A 19,645-nucleotide genomic window follows, 5' to 3' on the forward strand; every position below is an offset into this window, starting at 1 on the left:
TCAACAATAGATGAGTTCTCTATTGATGAACGAAGTTTCAATCTACTCAAGTTTGACCTTGATCACATTAAACACTATGATTTCATTGGGGTTGATGAGATCCTTAACAAAAAATTTCCTTATTATATATTTAATATTAATTTGGAAAACTTTATTAATCCCTTCTGGGAGGATTTTGTTGAACAAGACTTGATAGAGGTCAACAAGAGGCGTGAACAAGTGATTTTAAGTAATTTTTGTGGAGGAGGCAATATGAAGTTTATGGATGCATGCATGGATTCTTTTTTAGTACTTGCTTCATATATCCCACCACGGCAAAAGAGATCAAGAATAAAAATTTGTACATCAAGGTTTATTATGAGTGAGAAAAGATTGATAAGTAGCGTATTGATTCATCTTGTCTTGCACAGAAGAATAGGATGGAGAGGATTATTCAGGGTTCCAATTGATCGTGGAAGATTGTCACAAAACTCAAGGACGAGTTTTCCCTTACCCCAAGAGAATGATGCATATTGGTTAAGGAAGAATAAAATATTTTAATAGTTTATGTTGTTTTCTTTTTCCTAGTTGAATTAGGATTTTAATTGTTTTTCTTTTCCTAGTTAAATTGTTTTTCCTTTCTCAAGTAGAAGTAGGTTTATTATTTCTTTTCCTAAAAGGAGTAGGAGAAATTATATTCCTATAAATACTCTTTATAGAGAGGTTATTTATGTTATGTGTATTTTTTTTAATAAAAATTTTGTTAGAGAGGTTTTCTCTATTATTATGGCTACTAGCCTAGTGTTCTTGTAGAACTTAGATTTCGTGGAAGAGTTGTAGTAATTGTGTGTTATAAATTCTTCTTCTACACGTCTATGCTACATCAATAATGCATAACCATTATATAAAGTATATGCTCCATCTGCATTATGCACCACCTTATTCAACAAATTTTCATCACTATTTTCAAGTCATACATCAAACATGCAATCCTCTTCAATTTCTTCAGTATCACTTGGTTTGCAAATAACTACAATAAATTTTATGACAGATATAGATATTAGAAACAAAATACTAAGGAAATTACAATATGTTAATTACATCATGTCAAGATTTTTTTTTTCTCAATATGTAGCATGTTTACAATTTTGTATTTGTTCTTAAAGGCCTATGGCACACTTGCTCACAAAACTCTTATGTTTAGGCACAACAACAACGACAACAACAAAGTTTTAATACCAATTTTATTTATTTATTTTGGATTGGCTATGGATAACAACAACGTACAACAACATTATAGTCTTAAATTTTTTGGGTTGATTATGGATACGCAATGAAAAAAATATTACAATAACAAAAAATGAACAATATATATTGTAAAGAGAGAAAAAAAAAATAAAGCATATATATATATATGAAAAAAAATAAAGCAAAATCTTTATGATATTTTTCTTTGGCTAGACTATAAGATTCATATCATGTAAATACAACAAATTCAATACATTTTTATATGGTTTTATTAGAGAGCAAGTACATCATCACAAATTATTAATCATTGTTTCAAAAGCATAAAATTAAATCACAAAAAAAAAAAAAACAAACAAACAAAATATACCTTTATCAACTTCCAAGTCCATTTCTCCCATGCTCTTACAGTCTTACTTGGAACCAAAAAGATAGTATTCTTGTTCGTTCCACCGCTTGTCTTTTGTTTTTTCACACTAAACACTAACCGGAGAGCATTTGTTTTGTTGTCTATAAGGCTTTAAGCTGAGAACCCTAGGATAACTTTAGAATTATCTCACTTATTTTATTTCCCAGTTTTCTTGCTCGTCTTTTGTCCTCTTCCACCTATATGTATAAGGACTAAGGCTGTCCCTCATTAGCTCCTATTCAATCAAAACATGGAAGTGTGGTTCATCATCGTCATCTCTCTCTGTATCTCAGCCCTACTCAAATCCCTCCTTTTCAACAAAGTTTCTGAAAATCAAAATAAGCTACCTCCTGGACCCATATACATCCCAATACTCAGCAACTTCCAATGGATCAACAGACCCTTCTTCTAAACGGTACAAGCCCTCCACAAACTCCACGCCAAGTACGGACCCATCATCACCATTTACATAGGCTTCAGCCCAGTTATCTTCGTTGCCAACCACTCTCTCGCACACAAAGCTCTTATTCAAAACAGTACAGTTTTCGCTGACCACCCAGCTCCTCCACCTACAGCTGTGATCGTATCTAGTAACAAACATAACATCAACTCTGCTTCTTATGGTCCCACATGGCGACTCCTCCATCGTAATCTCACTTCAGAGATTCTCCACCCTTCGCGCATGAAATCTTACTCTCACGCTCGCAAGTGGGTCTTGGATATTCTCCTCAATCGCCTTCGTTCCAAAACTAATTCCGTTGTCATGTTAGAAATTGGGCTGGTTTTGACCCAACTCATAAACCATGGCCCATGAATCGTCCACATGGGTTATCTGATAAGTAAGTTTAAATTTAAACTAACTGATATTAATATGAATTATCAATATCAATAGTGTGTAATTTAAATTTAACAAATATTGATATGAGTTATCAATATCAGTAGTGGGGTAATTTAAATTTAACAGATGAGATCTTTTAGGGATCACATATTTCTGATAGTAAGTGAATCTCTACTAATATTTAAAATACTCCTACATTAGTCAGATTAAAGAGAAAGACACAGTGAGTGAATATATGTGTAGTTTTGAGTGCTCTCTCAAAATAAGCCATCTCTCTGGGACACCATCAATTGTTCCCTAGAATTTGGAGTGTGGAAATTAGGAGAGACTCTAGTAGCCTCTCCTGCGACTTGGAGGTGTTCCATAAAGGAGATCGTGAGGAGTTCGTAAAGCAAGCAAAGGACAAGATCCGAGAATTTGGTAATCTATTCCACCAAAGGTATGTGTCTATATGACCTCTAGTAAAATTTTTTTTTTTTCAACATTAGTATCAGAGCTATTTTATGCTTGTTTTCACTCTTGAATGATGTCATGATCTCTGATATATTTAATCTTATATGCATGCTACAAAAATTAAAAGTTTAAGTAATTTTTTTAATTTTCAAATCGGTAATTTTAGAAGCATGTTATGGCATGTAGAGAGAAAAATAAAAAGTTGTAATTTTTTTTTTTTTTGATTGTTTACATGCTTAATTTAGACTTTGAATGATAAAGTTATGATTAAAATGGAACACCATAAGATTTGTAAGCCACATACTGTTGCTTAATTTGGCTACACAGAGGACCAAGTGAATAACTATGTATTCACTGTTCAAGGGCCAAAAGTTGTTTTGGCTATGAGTCCTGGAGAGCCCCACGTAACCACTAATTGTTTGAGTGGTCATAAAATAAAAATAATAATAAATAATAGAGCCCCCACGTTGATGTAGTGTATTAGGTACACTTGAACACATCTTTTTTCCTTGTTTTTAGTTACACACAAATAAAAGGGCCCACGTTAGTGTATTAGTTCCACTTATGATAAGGATATTGTGCCCCACTTGCATGTGCAAGTGATAAGCCACACGCAAGTGGCTGCGTGGATTTGTAATATTGTTAACAAATGTTGTGTGATTTTGCAACACAGTTTACAATGGAATTGGGTTATAACAATATAGAAAATTAGGGTAATTCTAGCGTACCTTCCTTTTTTCTGGGGTATGGTACTCACTAGTAATTAACCTGCTATATCATATTACCAAAATATCACATTTGATAGTACCATCTTTATATTGTGTAGTACTAATATCACATGTAACTGTACTTTTGTCACATTCGGTAGTTTCCTTATTTTTTCTCACATTTGATAGTACCATCCTCACATTGTGCAGTACCAACATCACATGTGACTGTACTTTTGTCACATTCGATAGTTCCATTTTTTTTCATCTCACATTTGATGGTACTATCCTCACATTGCGCAGTACCATCATCGCATGTGATTATACTTTTGTCACATTCGATGGTTCCTTTATTTTTTCTCACATTTGATGGTACCATTCTCACATTGTGTAGTACCAATATCACATGTGACTGTATTTTTGTTACAATCGATAGTTCCTTTATTTTTTTCTCACATTTGATGGTACTATCTTTAAATTGTGCAGTACCAACATCACATATGACTGTACTTTTGTCACATTCGATGGTTCCCTTATTTTTTTTCTCACATTTTATAGTACCATCCTCACATTGCGCAGTACCAACATTACATGTAACTGTACTTTTGTTACATTCAGTAGTTCCCTTATTTTTTTCCTCACGTTTTATGGTATCATCCTCACATTATGCAGTACCAACATCATATTTGAGTGTACTTTTGTCACATTCGATGGTTCTCTTTTTTTTTTTCTCACATTTTATAGTAACATCCTCACATTATGCAATACTAACATCACATGTGACTGTACTTTTGTCACATTCGTTAGTTCCCTTTTTTTTTCACATTTGATGGTACCATCCTCACATTATGCAGTACCAACATCACATGTGACTATACTTTTGTCACATTTGGTAGTTCCCTTTTTTTTTTTCCCACATTTGATGACTCTATTATCATATTAGGCAATATTAACATCACATTTGACCATACTTTTCTAACATTTGGTAGTACTTTAATTTTTTGTCACATTTGACGATTCCGTTATCACATTAGTCAGTACTAACATCACATATGACTGTACTTTTACCTCATTCAATTATACCCTTATTTCTTTTCTTACAAGTGATAGTTTCATCGTTACATTAGGCAGTGTCAACATCACATGTAACCATACTTTTATCACATTCAATAGTTCCTTCCCCCTCCCCCCCGGTCCCTCACATTTGATGGTCCATTGGGTGATACCAACATCACATGCGACCAAAATACCCTGAAACTCTCACAAATTACTAGGATACCCTTAAAACCAAAAACATGACCAAAATACCCTTAGAACCTATAAAATGACTAAAATGGCCCTAAAACCTAAAAAATGTCCAAGATACCCTTAAAACCTAAAAAATGACCTTAAAACCTAAAAAATGATCGAAATGACTTTGTAACCTAAAAAGTTATTAAAATTCCCTTAGAACCTAAAAAATGACCGTAATACATGTAAAAATGACAGAATTACCCATAGAACCTTAAAAATGACTAAAATACCCTTAGAACCTAGAAAAATGACTGAAATACCCTTAGAATCTTAAAAATGACTGCAATGACCCTAAAACTCAAAAAATGACCAAAATACCATTAGAACCTAAAAAATTACCAAAATGACCAAAATACCCCCTAAAACCCTCTAAAATTACCGAAATATCCTTAAAACCTAGAAAATTATCAAAATACCTTTGGAACCAAAAAATTTACCGAAATACCTTTGAAACCAAAAAAATGACCGAAATACTACTAAAATCTAAAAAATTACCGAAATAACTCTAAAACCTAAAAAGATGGTTGAAAACTGCAAAGTGTGACCTAGATCACACTAACATGCATAATGAAATAGATCACACTAAGTCATATTGATATCCCTGCAAACACTTATTTTCTATTATTAAGGTTGAACATTTGAAATAGATCACATTGACATATATAAAGAAAAGATAGTTGAAAACTACGAAGTGTGACCTACTTTGCAAACATGAATCCCAAATTTCTCATGTACATTCATGCATAAGATTATCCTAAGTTAATTTTGATTGGTGATTAATAAAATATTAATTCAAATTTAATTGTGAGATCTATATATCTTAACTTAGTGGTAAGCATAAGATAATTAACATTCATGCATAGAATTATCTTCATGTATATGTATTTTTAAACATCTTAGAGGCAATAACTTAGTGGTAAAACAAGCGAGTTTTAACAAAGATACCCTGGTTTGAGCCTTCACGTTGATCCCATACCATTAATTTAATTTTTTAAAAAAATAATTAACACTTTAAAACATAACCCTTGCTGGTATCTTTTTCTATTTACCCTAGATTATTTATTTGTATATGATGCAATTTGTTTACTAAGAAGTCACTTTTCCATATTCACATATGAATAGATATAGAATTCACTAGTTTTGTTTGTATATACCATAGATGATCCAAAGAAATCAGACCAACTACTTGCACTTGGAGCTATAAATGAAAATTTTTATCTCATAATATCTATAACTTGATTTGATATGTAACTCACTTTCATGTACTACAAGCAGGTCTCTTGTTGCAAAGTATCGAAGCAAAACAACTACAAAGAAATCCATTTAAAAAGGAAATTTCATTTTAAAAAAAATATCTGCTACAATGTGTTTCATTCACATCTATATCTAAATACCATCATGGTAACAATTGGAAAAGAGACAATCAAAAGCATCTCCATGTCTGGATTTCATTCTTAAATTCTCAAGAGGGCAACTTCTAACTTGTAGGAATTTCTTATTGTCCATTCTGCAACTCCAATGCCAACTGAAATATCTGCATTTAAATGGTATAACTATTAGTGCTTAAAAAAAATTAAAAAAAAAAAAAGATGTTAGTAAGAGCATATCTCTTTGCATAGAGCCTTAGATATTTAGTTATTATTTAAATAACTATAATTACTCAAGAACTTTAGCTTATCTAGCTCAAACTGACAATATCAAGTTCAAAATCATATGTAACAAGTTTATTATAAAAAGAATCAAGCAAACAACAACATGCTAAAAAAAGGGATATAATTAACCTTTGAGAGGTTTCTTACCATCTGAAAGTTGAGTAATAATGTAAATGATTGGGGTGCATATCACTGTTTTAGCTCTGTTTTAGAGCTTGATCTTGTTACATGGACTTCAATTGTACGTGCATATGCATTCTAGATGTTATAAGTGTTTGGACTCATTTACAGAAGCAATACACAACATAATAAGTAAAAAATTTAACTTAATTAATAAACCCATCCATAAATTACATCAAATGTTCCCTAACAGCTTCCAAGAATAATACTTTGCGCAACATAAACATACACAGTGACTCCATTGACACATTTGGCAGTTGGTTCTTTACATGGTCAATTGCTTCGAGCTCCAGAACTGGAGTTTCCATGATTTACAAGATCCATTAAAGGAGGAAGTACATCTTGGAAAACACTGTGATAAAAAATTTCACACTTTTAACCATATTTTGCAGCTAGTTGTTAGCACATCTAACCATATCCTGTATATAAAAGCAATTCAAATTATGAAAGGAAATATCTAAAGTAGTAAAAACCTTAACTTCAACTAAATTAACAATGGATATCAATTTATTTCAATTTTTGGGGGTTGAACTGGATTCTGACTAATATCCAGTGAAAACATTATGTGGAGTTGGTAGTCTTGGGATTCAATTTTTACACATATGGACATGCTTGCACATGGTTGCTTTTAAGTAAACATAGTCCTAAATCCCACCAATTATAGTTTTTATTTTTCTTTATCCAGTGCAATTCCAAAAGTGCAGAGAATAAAGCTACAATAATACACAAAAATAAAGCAAACGGATGGAAATATGCTCAGTAAACATAATTAGAGTACATATACGAAAAAATCCAGAAAATCCTTAATTCCAATGTCAAATAAACCCTCTAATCAAGAGCTCTAATCTGTCTATGAACAAGAGTAGCATCATGATTTAATTTCTCTGGGTCGAGATGGAGAATATTATTCTCTATTGAAACTACGATGTGGCAGCTCCTCTAAGAAGTCAACTAGAGCAACTATGAAACCTTATAAACATTCATAACTACCTAAAAAAGTTGAGAAACAAAGGGTGACACCCATAAATGATAAAGGACATGAACATGTAATGCAATCTACTCTTTCTCCAAGCTTACCTTGTGCCAGATCTCTTACAAACAAACAATTTCATGCACAATACTCTTATTACTAGTAATAAAATGACAAAACAAAACATGTTGTACTAGAAGTATAAACCTGAAATCGATGGAATACACAAAATGCCTCTCTTCGGTGGAGAACACAATCAAAGAAACCTTGATTATGAAGGCAGAGTGTTGAATAAGTAGCATTTGCCACATTTTGAAGTTGGTGACTTCCAAACATGCACATTTTCACATCTAAATAACTCAATGAACTGTGTCATTAACATAATTATAAATTATCCAAAACTTCCAAATGACCAATACTTAAAACTTGAATAATAATAATAATTATTCTTTTATGAATCAATGAAGATATTTTTTTTGGATAATACAGTAAAGAATTTTATTCAAAGTAAGATAAGTATACAGTAGGAGCCCCAAAGACTCTAAACCAACAGTTGAAGTAGTAGAACTCTGCATTACATACCACAATAACAACACAAACACACCATCCAAAGTAGGCAAATTCAACCCTCCTAGGCACGATTATCATGGTAACGGGAAAAGATGACATTACAAAATGCTTAATCATGCATGAAAAAAGTTTCAAATGGTCAATATTTTTGTATTCGTAATTATACATTTTGTTAATTTTGTTTTAATTTTACTTATTAATTTGAGAAGACTTTGGGGGACATCCTGTTTTGGCTGATATAATTTCCGAGCTTGGATCTTTGCCCCCAAATCATCACAGATAACTAGCAATCATATAACCCAAAATACCCAAACCAAATCAAGCTGAAATACCCAAAAAAATTAACCCAAAATCAGCAAGAAAAAGAAAACAATTCTTACACAAGATCTATCTTCTCAATACTAAAATACCTAAATCAAATCTAACCTAAAAGTAATAACCAAATCATATATATATATATATATATATATATATATACATATATACACACACATAAAGCTTCTCCCACAAAAATTCACACCGGTGGCAGTAGCGGATGATCTGACGTTGACAGATGGTGCGCGGCAACTACAGCCGTGGTGGTGGAGGCGGCAGTGGCAATGACACAGAACTTGCCAAGTCTCTCTCTCTCGTTCAGCCTCTTTCGTTCTCTGTTTTCTTTTTCTTTTGGTTATCTTTTTCTTTATATACACTACCTATTCTACCGGTAACAAGTTTAGCAAATAATTTAAATAAATGTTCAGGATTGAAATTTTTAAAATGTACGGCTAAGATTTGAGTGGGTACCATACCCACTGAAAAAAGAGGAGGGTATAGTAGAATGATCCAGAAAATTATATCAAAATCAAATGTATAACATGTACAGTGGGTATTTTTATTATTTATTTTAATTTATAGTAAAACACTATATATTCTCAATTTTGTTTAGACCGCATTTTTTCTAATATGACATATATGTAAATTGTAGTGGCATTTTTGCTGTGATGTTAAAATAGAATTGTGGTAGTATGAGAAAATTGTGAGATTAGTTTTCTAATTTTCCCTATAATTATGGATGGTTTTAATTTTTGAATTAATTTATGATGTCTTTTTAACATATTGTGATATGATTGAATTGATATTATATGAATGCATTGATGAATATGTGTCCAAAGGGTTTATGAGACTTTTTGGCTCATCTCTATAGTTAGAGATTATATTGGTAATTTATGCAACATGTATATTTTTATTTATTGTTATTGTGGACGGATAAGACAATTTTTTGAAATTATTTGGTAACGTGGCATCTCCAATTTTTTAATTACAAATAGAATCTTTGTAGTAGGGTACTTAAATATGTAATTTTTTGGGCCAATGTTTTTTGGCAATTTTTTGGGCCATTGTTTTTGGCAATGTAATTTAAGGCTAAGTAATTTAATTTTGGAAGCCATGTAAGGGAATGTGTTTCACGGTTTACCTATAATTTTCAAATTTTGTCTTAGCATGTTGTCTGAAATTACCAATAGGGCCTATAGTGGAGCTCATGCACAATGTGTTGTGCACAAAAATGTATGGACACATGTTATATGTATAATTTAATATGTGGATGGTGTGGTGTTTTATTCTTCACAAAAATTTATTTAAAAAAAATCAATTAGATGTGTTATTCCAATTTACATAGTGAGAGATGACTATGAGCTTAGCGAAATTTTCGTTGTCACTATGTGGAAAGGAATATCATGGTCTAGTTGGATTTTTGGAAATAAAATTTAAAAATGTATGTGCTAATGTCAACTTGTGTAATGAATGTAGTGAACATGGCCACTAAGAATGTAGTTGCTGATCTAACTAAGGGAGAGAAACTAGATTGAACCAACTATGTGGCATAGAAAAAATCAATACATGCTTAATGAACAAGAGGTCCTTGAAACCCGAACCAATGTGATGATGCGACCTGAAAATGGGAATACTGCCCAACATTACCGTGACTTAGAGGCCTATGAGTCTTGGGTTAAGAAAGATCGTTGTGCAAGCTTCACTATGTTGAGTAGCATGCACAATGATCTTATTGGGGAGTTTGAGGACTACCCAAATGCCCAAGAGATGTGGAACCAGCTTAAAATTGCCTGTGGAGGGACTTCAGCAACTAGGTTGCGAGCTCTTACTTTGAAGTTTGAGAAATATGTTATGGATTCAAAGCATAGCATGGCTAAACATCTAAGGACAATGCCAGCATTGATCCGTGACCTAAAGGCTGCCGGTAATAATCTCTCTGATGAACAATAGGTCACAGCGGTGATACGTTCATTGCCTAAACCTACTTGGGGGCAAATGAAGCTTGTTTTGACACATAGTGAGAATATCAAGACTTTTGCTGATATTTCTCATCATCTCGAGCTTAAGGCAAAGCGCATAGGGGCGCACCAAAACACCCTCCTTGTCGCCTAATTTGGGCAGCAGAAGGCATTCAGGCCTAGACGCAAAGGACAAGGGAGGAATGCCAAAGGAGCTGGTAACCTTAAGCCTAAAGAAGGCAAGATAGCAAAGCGCCAAAAGGGAAAGCGTGCTAAGAAGGACAAGGCAAAGATCAAGTGCTACAACTGTGGTAAGAAAGGTCACTTTGCTCATGAGTGCATTGAGCCAAAGAAGGTATCCTTTCTTAACAACTCTGCTACTACTTATGTTTGTATACATGTTTTTGTTGCTCATACTATTCCTGGGTGGATTGTAGATTCAGAAGCAACCAAACATATAGCCAGAGATAGAGTTGGGTGTGTGGATTACAAAAATATACCAACAGGCACACAATATGTTATTTTGGGTAACGGAGCTCAAGAAGAAGTCCTAGGAGTTGGAACCTACCAGCTCAAATTGCATTTGGGACGTACGTTACTTCTTCATGATGTACTTCATGCACCTGGTGTCCAATGTAATCTACTTTCAGTACTTACTATGCTTAGACTTGGATTTAGTTATCGTTTTGATGGTCCTTAGTTGGAATTTTATTTAAATAAAACCTTGTATGGACATGGTTATTTATCTAATAATTTATTTATGTTGGATTTAATCATTCCTTTTTTCTTTTATTGTTCATAATGATGATGTTTCTGACTCTGTAATGTGGCATGCTAGACTTGGACACATAGGAAAAGATAGATTGGCTAGACTAGCTAAAGAAGGCCTATTGGGGTCTATCACTAATGTAAGCCTACCTATGTGTGAACCTTGTCTAGTTGGAAAGGCATGTAGGAAGCCTTTTGGTAAGGCTCCAAGGGCAACTCATCCTTTGGAATTAGTTCATTCGGACATATGTGGACCTATGAATGTTAAGGCACACCATGGTGCCTCTTATTTTCTCACATTTATAAATGACTATTCACGTTTTAGTTATGTCTATCTGATCTCCCATCGCTTTGAAGCATTAGATTGCTTTAAGCGCTTTGTGGCAGAGGTTGAGAATCAGAAAGAAAGGAACCTAAAGGTTTTTCAAATTGATAGGGGTCATGAAAATTTGTCTAAACAGTTTCAGGAACTGTGTGAGGAAAAAGGGATACGCAGGCAATTGACGATTCCTGGCACTCCACAACAAAATGGTGTTGCAGAGAGAAGGAATCGTACTCTATTAGAGATGGTTAGATCAATGATGGCACAAGCTAACCTTCCAATTTCATTTTGGGGGATGCATTGTTGACTGCTGCCTACATCCTTAACCGTGTGCCTTCTAAGTCAGTTCCCACAACACCATATGAGTTATGGACTAGTGCAAAACCCAATTTAGAAAACTTGCGGCCTTGGGTTTGTGCAGGTTTTGTTCACAGTACTTCCCATAAGTATGGGAAATTAGGCCCTAGAGCAAGTAAGAAAATCTTTATAAGATATTCTGAAAGCTCAAAGGGGTATGTAATGTATGGTGAACATTCTGATAGTGGAATGACTGAGATAGAGTCTCATGATGTCAACTTTATTAAAGATGATTTTCCAAGCATCGGTGAAGCAAAACTAGATCTTCAGCTTTATAAGCTGCAAGAACTTGAAGGTGTCATACCATCTTTGGGCGAGGGTGGGGAATCACAACTTCATCCTGAAATCGCCAAAGATAGTGGGGGTGATTTGGCTCCTAGTGGGAGCAAATCACTAGATAGTGGCACACAAGGATCCAAGGTACGTAGAAGTGAACGTGGAACTATTCCTCGTTGTCATTTTGAGATTGAGGGGGAATTTTCTATATGTGATTCACTGGACCTTGATGAGCCTGCTTCCTACGAGGAAGCATTAGCTTCACCCGCTTCACATGAATGGATAGTTGCTATGAGGGATGAGATGGATTCTATAGCAAAGAATCAAGTATGGGAGTTGGTTGACCTTCCGCCTGGGCACAAGACCATTGGAAACAAGTGGGTCTTAAAAATAAAGCGCAAGGTAGATGGATCAATTGACAAATATAAGCTCATCTCGTGGCAAAAGGTTATACCCAAAGAGAAGGGATAGACTATGAAGAGAGATTTGTCTCTATTTGCCTTATTCTAGCTATTGTTGCACATTTGGATTTGGACCTCTTCCAAATGGATCTGAAGACTACATTTCTCAATGGAGTACTAGACGAGGAGATCTATATGGATCAACCTATTGGTTTTGAGGTCAAGGAACAAGGGCGCAAAGTGTGCCGCCTTAAGCGTTCCATTTATGGCCTAAAGCAAGCTTCTAGACAACGGTATTTCAAATTTCATAAGGCTATTATTTCGATTGGTTTCGAAATTATGGAAGAAGACCATTGTGTGTATGTCAAACGATCTAGAAAGAGTTTACTTATCCTGTCTTTGTATGTGGACGACATTTTGTTGGCTAGAAATGATATGAAGATGATTGTCACCACCAAAAGGTGGTTGTCCTCTATTTTTGAAATGAAGGACATGGGTGAGGCTAATTATGTGCTTGGAGTTAAGATCTTTAGGGATCGCTCAAAGAAGCTTCTTGGTTTTGTGGACACGGCCACGTGACGCCTCTCAGGAAGGGTTTTTAAGAAAAAGAAAGGTTTGATTTTGGGAGTATTTTTTTACTAGAAAAACCATGAGTCTGAAAAAAGTTAAGGAGTCGCCACTTATTTTATTTTATTTTTTTAAGGGAAAAAAAACAAAAAATAAAAACCCTTTCTTTTTTATTTTATTGACTCAATGGTTAAGGAAAACGGTCTACGTCCACCAAGGACAAGTTCGGGGGTCAAATTACGCTATGGGAAGATATAAGGCACCCATGCATGCCCAATATGTCTACCAATCTCTACTAAATAAGTAAGGACTATTTTATATTCAATTAATCATTCAAATGGGCACAATATTATTAATCGAATTCATTACACCAAATCAAGCAAGTAGTTGATTTTATGGCATGGTGGCCTAAAGCTAGATCATAAGAAAAGATAACAACAATAAAAAGAAGCGGCAAGTTAATAACAAAACAAAATGATGACCAAGAAATTAACAAGCATGTTAAGAAATTGATATAACAACTACTATGAAAAACATGTGTAAGCTTAAACTCTTCCAAGATATGATCTGAGTAATATGAGTACATTTCATTTTAAGGAACTAGAGGGATTATAATTTTTTTTTTAAAAGAGGGATTATTACCTTGTGGCTTAGTTTTGATTTGAAGTAAAAGAATAAATTTTATTTTTATTTCTGTTTGTGGAAACCGAAAACATAGACTTATTAAAAAAAATAAAGTGTATTTTTATTCTTATTTGTAGAAACCGAAATCAAGGACTTGCTTTTGACTTGAAGTAAGAAATAAAGTATGTTTTTTTTTTTTTTGTTTGTGAAGACCGAAATTATAGATTTGCTTTTGACTTGAAGTAAAACATAAAGTATATATTTTTTATTTGGTTTGTGGAAGCTGAAATCATGGAAGTTGTTGGGAACAACATGGGTCTAGGCAACTTGATTAGCTATGGTGTTAAAAAAAAAAAGAAAAAAAGAACATGTCTTCATCACAAGCATTGGTCCACCTTTTAAGAAGTCATGATTTAACCCCACTCTTTCACTTTTAGCTTTCTTTTATTACATCCCAGTTTTATTCTTTGTTCAAGAAAGCCAAGATTCAAGCTTTAACATTCAGGCTGAAGAGGAAATACCCAGCAAAGCAACCAAGCTTCAAACAACTGAAACACACAAGGATAAAGAGTGGGAAGGTTGAAAACATACCCAGCACCCTTGGACGAGTTTGATGGTGACTCCACTGAGACGAATGGCGACGACAACGGCGTTCTCTGATGGATGGTCCTCCCACCACGTGACGCTCTACCGGCGATGGTTGACGGAGGTCGGAGAGGTGCTAAATAGCCGTGTACTATGTGGGATTTGTCCCCCCTCAGGACCGGATTTTCCCTCAAGAAATTTCAATCTCTCAATGTTTTTTTTTTTTTTTGTTGTGTTTTTTGAAAGCTTTTTTGAAGATTAGAATGCAAAGAGGTGTAATGAAAATGGTTTTTGGTGATGAGAAAAAGATGAATCCATCCTAGTTCTAGAATCCAGTGGAAAACAAAAATAGTCTTCTTGTTTTCCTTTTCTTCTCTTTTTTCTGTCCTCCCTCTCTCTCTGTTTTTTTCTTCCCCTGATTTTTTCTTTTCCAGGCCTTATATGGTCTCCCCTCTCTGTTTTTTTCCAAAATTCAAAATCCACCCCACCTACTATCCGTTTTTGTTTGCTTATACTCTACTGCCCCGCTGGAACAGTATCTGTCCACTGCCCCGAAAATGTACATCTCACCATTCTGTTTTGTTTTTGTCCTTTTTTTTCTGGACCACTAAAACTAGGCTTACCAATATATTTTAAATAAGATGCAATTTTCTTTAAGTTTCATTAACAAAAGGAGCTACAAAACTTGATTTTTTTTATATAACTTTCAAAAATTGAGGATTTTGTGTGAAAGGGAAAAAAAGACAAGCATGCATGGATTAAAAATGGTTGGTTCAAATGCACTTAAAATAAAATTTGACAGTTAAAAATATGAATAAACAAATAAAGGAGTTAAAATAAATAAATAAAGATGTGTAAAATGAGAGAGAGATTAGGGAGTTATACCTATCATTTAATCAGTTCATCATTGGGGGGGCGCATGCGCAAAAGATATGCATTATAATTGAGGAACGAAATAGGGTGTCTACTAGTTTGTCTCAAGAAACTTACATAAAGATGATCTTAGAGCGATTTTGTATGCATAATGCCAAACCCATAGACACTCTAATTGAGAAGGGACATACATTAAGCCTTGAAAATTGCCCTAAATCATAAAAGGAAAAGAAAGAAATGGCAAGAGTTCCCTATGCAAGTGCAATTGGAAGTCTAATGTATGCTATGTTGTGTACTCGACAAGACGTCTATTTTGCAGCTGGTATGGTTAGTCGTTATCAAAGTAATCCAGGACCTGTTCATTGGCAAGCAGTTAAGAGGATTTTTCGATACCTTCGTGGGACATCAGATCTCATTCTTTGCTATCAGGGTGGAGATTTGAGATTGAGAGTTTATTCTGATGCTGACTGGGCCAGTGATAGAGATGAGCACAAGTCCACTACAGGTTATGCATTTCTACTTAGTAGTGCAGCTATCTCTTGGTGTAGTAAGAAACAGTCTTGCATTTCTTTATCCACAATGGAGTCTGAGTAAGTTGCTTGTTCAGCAGCAGCACAAGAAGTTGTTTGGTTAAAGAAATTTTTTCAAAGCCTAAAGGTGACATCTCTTGCAGATGAAGCTGTAAAGATGTATTGTGATAGTATGGCAGCCTTGGCTCATGCTAAAGATCCCAAGTATCATAGTAAAAGTAAACACATACAGACGCGTTATAACTACATTCGTCTTGCTATTACACAAGGAGAGGTGATCCTCCAACATATCTCCACTAGCAAGATGGTGGCTGATCCACTTACTAAAGCCATTACTAGAGATGCCTTTCAGGCTCATGTTAGGAGTTTGGGACTTTGTAGGATTTGATATGTTTTTGGATACCTTATGGACATTTATGTTTATTCATACTTTATGCAATAATGATGTTATTCATTTTGATTCATCTTGTGATGTGATTGATATTGCATACTGAGAACACATTATTTGAGAATATGTCACCAGGCTTAGATCGGTCTACTCACATAGACGATCACCCTAATGCTTGAGTAGCGAACAGGATGAGACATAGTGATCACTTTGTTTTTCTGTAAATCAAGTCAATGATCATCTTGACGCTTATGGAGGCGTGCAAGATAATATAATGAATGTCCCCTTAGCTAGGCTAAGATGAGACTTATGGGAGCCGCACTTGAAGTGTATCCACAACTTCATGAAGCCTGAATAAAGCCAAATGTGAGATCTTGGACACGAACTTGATGTGTAACTGTGCTGAGAAACACAGGTTGGTTGCCTTTATGGCAATTGGACTAAGATTTGTACGATGATTGAGTGTGACAAGCCCAGTTGAGTGGGAGCTCCATCATAGCATACAAATTATACTGTATGTGCTATAGCCGACCAATTAAAGGAGTGATTGGATAGATCCCTACTCTGTCACTGTGTGAGCCCTAGTCGACCATTATATGGTCCATTCTGTGCCCTTTTTCGACCTTGAACTATGTCATGAAGTGAATGCTTGATGTCACTACTTTAGCATGTCATCTCAGGGTCATGATATATACAGTCTCGCGGAGCATGTCTAGGAAAGCGGTCAAGTGTGAATGAATTGACATGAGTGTCTAGGGAAGATTATTTAGAACACACCATTTATTTTATGGCTCATAGCCCGGGCGATTATGAGGAATTTTTTTTTCAACATAATCATGAGCATATTATATGGTATAGAATCAAGTGTTGCTTTGAGTTTTTTGAACTTATGAGGGATTAAAGAAATTTGATAGGGTGTGATCAAATAATCTGGGGCATAGACAAGATATTATGAGTGATGTACTATGTTAGTTTAGATGGTGACTTAATATAGTACTTCTACCCTACACCTTCTCATCAGGTCGCACACTCAATTTTTCTGTATAAAGAGAGGATTGGACAAGAGATTGAGAGGAGCCATTTTTTACTGTAGTACCCAGTGTGAACGAGGGGGAGATGTTAGAAATTGGGCTGGTTTTGACCCAACCCATAAACCATGGCCCATGGATCATCCACATGGGTTATCTGATAAGTAAGTTTAAAATTAAACGAACTGATATTGATACGAGTTATCAATATCAGTAGTGGAGTAATTTAAATTTAACAGATGAGATCTTTTAGGGATTACATATATCTGATAGTAAGTGAATCTCTACCAGTATTTAAAATACTTCTACATCGGTCAGATTAAAGAGAAAAACACAGTGAGTAAATATATGTATAGTTTTGAGTGCTCTCTCAAAATAAACTATCTCTCTGGAACACCATCAATTGTTTCCTAGAATTTGGAACATGAAAATTAGAAGAAACTCTAGTAGCCTCTCTTGCGACTTGGAAGTGTTCCACAAAGGAGATTGTAAGGAGTTTGTAAAGCAAGCAAAGGACAAGATCCGGAAATTTGGTAATCTATTCCACCATAGTTACGTGTCTATATGGAGTCCAAATCTTCTGTCCCACTTTTCCTGCTCCACTCTGTACTCCACCAATAAAAATTTGACACGTGTTCACCTAATTAATTAAATACTACTATTAATTAATAACGATAGCATTAAATAAGTCAATAATAGTAGTATTTAATTAATTAGGTGAACACGTGATAAGTTTTTATTGGTGGAGTATAGAGTGGAGCAGGAAAAATAGGACAGAAGATTTGGACTAGTCTATATGACCTCTAGTAAAGTTTTTTTTTTTTTTTTTTCTCAACAAATAACATTTCCAATAGTCCATGTTTTGTTTGTTGGTTCTTCTGTGTTTCGGAGACAAACTCGGTGAAACCCAGATTAAGAAAATCGAAGAGGTTCAGCGTTGCTTGCTTTTGAGCTCTAGACGGTTTGCTATACTCAATTTTTTCCCTAGTATTGGAAGGATTTTTTTTCGTAAGCGTTGGGAAGAGTTGTTTCAACTTCGGAGAAACCAAGATGATGTTTTAATTCCTTTGATTAGAGCAAGGAGGAAAGTGAAGCAAGAAAGACAGAGTAAAATGAAAGAAGACAAAGAAATTGACGATGAGTTTGTATGTGGAGTTGTGGACACATTGTTGGATTTGGAGTAAATGGTTAATTTGTGTTCAGAGTTTCTAGACGCGGGTACGGATACTACGTCAACAGCATTGGAGTGGATTATGGCGAATATGGTGAAATACCCACAAATCCAAGAGAGGCTTTTAGTGGAGATTAAAGGGGTTGTTGGTGATGGAGAAAAGGATGTGAAAGAAGAGGATTTGAATAAGATTCCTTATTTGAAAGCAGTGGTTTAGGAGGATTTAAGGAGACACCCACCTGCCCATTTTGTGTTACCACATGCAGTGACAAAGGATGTGGTTTTGGATGGCTATTTGGTACCAAAAAATGCTATTTTGAATTTCATGGTGGCAGAAATGGGGTGGGACTCAATGGTTTGGGAAGATCCTATGGAGTTTAAGCCTGAGAGATTCTTAAGTGGTGGTGATGGTGGAGGAGAAGCGTTTGATATAACTGGAAGCAGAGAAATTAAGATGATGCCATTTGGTGCGGGGAGGAGGATCTGTCCTGCTTCTGGTTTGGCAATACTTCATTTGGAGTATTTTGTGGCCAATTTGGTTTTGAATTTTTAGTGGAAAGTTGTTGATGGTGATGAGGTTGATTTGTCAGAGAAGCATGAGTTCACCATGGTGATGAAGAATCCTCTCAAGGCCCACTTATCTCCAAGGCTTTGAATGGTTAGGTCTTCGAGACCACGACTATGATATTGTTATTTGGAAATAAAGTCTACAGCTGTATTTACTATTTAATAAATTTTCACTAAAAATGTTTCTATGGCATTTTATATATAGTTTGGTAACTAGTTACTAGTACTTCAAACGAAATAGTCGAAATGCAGAAATAGTAATGTATTTATTTATTAGTTTCAAAAAAAAAAATGTATTTATTTATTATTTTGGTGTTATTATTGAGGGGATTTTTTTTTTTTTTTCATTTGATAATCAACTGAGAAAAGACTATAATAAAGCACAAACATAATACAAAAGGAAATTCTAGGCCTTCTGCTCAATAACATTTGCAAAAAACAGAGGGGAAGCACCCAATACAAAACAACCAGAGAAATTGTTATTAGGAGACCAAGCATCAAACACATGAGCAGCTCTATTAGATTCTCTAGGGGTCCACTTAAACTGAAATTTACTGGCTGAGGAAGAAAGTTTTAAGGTATCCTGAGTTAGAACTGTTACCCTCCAAGGATCTGCAAT

At 34.6% G+C, this 19,645-nt stretch overlaps 1 pseudogene; it reads left to right on the top strand.

The window, feature by feature from the left end:
- Positions 1 to 1,883: 1,883 nt before the first annotated feature.
- Positions 1,884 to 19,114, top strand: LOC142618203 (cytochrome P450 89A2-like; annotated as a pseudogene).
- The last annotated feature ends 531 nt before the right edge of the window (positions 19,115 to 19,645 follow it).

The sequence above is a fragment of the Castanea sativa genome, chromosome 12, assembly GCF_040712315.1.
Source record: "Castanea sativa cultivar Marrone di Chiusa Pesio chromosome 12, ASM4071231v1".
In the NCBI taxonomy this organism is placed as follows: domain Eukaryota; kingdom Viridiplantae; phylum Streptophyta; class Magnoliopsida; order Fagales; family Fagaceae; genus Castanea; species Castanea sativa.